Consider the following 856-nt stretch of genomic DNA (forward strand, 5'->3'; position numbering starts at 1 on the left):
AATGCCGAGGCGTTCCCAGGCCAGCCGAGACGCATAGTCCCCCCAGCGTGTCCTGGGTCTTCCCCGGGGCCTCCTCCCGGTGGGACATGCCCTGAACACCTCCCTAGGAAGGTGCCCAGGAGGCATCCGAAACAGATGCCCGAGCCACCTCAGCTGGCTCCTCTCGATGTGGAGGAGCAGCGGTTCTACTCTGAGCTCCTCCTGAGTGACCGAGGAGAAAATGAGCCCCGAGATTTACTGTGGGAGAGTTTCTGAAGAGCTGCATGACGAAAGTGTGCAATGTCTTGTGTCCAGACAAAAAGCAGGTGTTTGCAAATGTAGGCCTTAGCAGAAATACGGTTGCTGATTTTAAGTTCAAGTTTATTTATTTTGGAATAATATTGGAGAGGCTAGTGGTTAAGGTGCAGAGCTCTCGCTGCTGCGGCCCGGGTTCGAATCAGGGTTGCGTCAGGAAGGGCATCCTGCGTAAAACACGTGCCAAATGTCAACATGCGAGTCGTCAGTGTGACAATTCGCTGTGGCGACCGATAAGCAGGAAAAGCCGAAAGTGACTTTCCTTTTGTATCCTGTCTGTTTCGATTCATATTTACGTTCAGAAAACGTTTAGTTTTAGTCTGTTCAATAAATGTTTATCCTGTTCGGCCCACGACCTAAAGTGTGCTTTGAGTTTTGGCCCCCTGTGCGATTGAGTTTCACACCCCTACTTTAAGCCTTAATATCTGTTTGTTAAATGGTAAATGGTCTTATACTTCTGCCAGCTAAGACTGCTGGCAAAGGTAAAGCCATTTCTCTCTCCTAGTGACTCAGAGAAAGCCATTCATGCGTTTGTGAGTTCCCGGCTTGACTACTGTAATGC

At 49.5% G+C, this 856-nt stretch overlaps 1 protein-coding gene across 1 annotated transcript in view; it reads right to left on the reverse strand.

The window, feature by feature from the left end:
- mycbp2 (MYC binding protein 2) overlaps positions 1 to 856 on the reverse strand; it is a 79,220-nt gene that overhangs the window by 63,915 nt on the left and 14,449 nt on the right.

The sequence above is a fragment of the Monopterus albus genome, unplaced genomic scaffold, assembly GCF_001952655.1.
Source record: "Monopterus albus unplaced genomic scaffold, M_albus_1.0 scaffold99.1, whole genome shotgun sequence".
Classification (NCBI taxonomy): domain Eukaryota; kingdom Metazoa; phylum Chordata; class Actinopteri; order Synbranchiformes; family Synbranchidae; genus Monopterus; species Monopterus albus.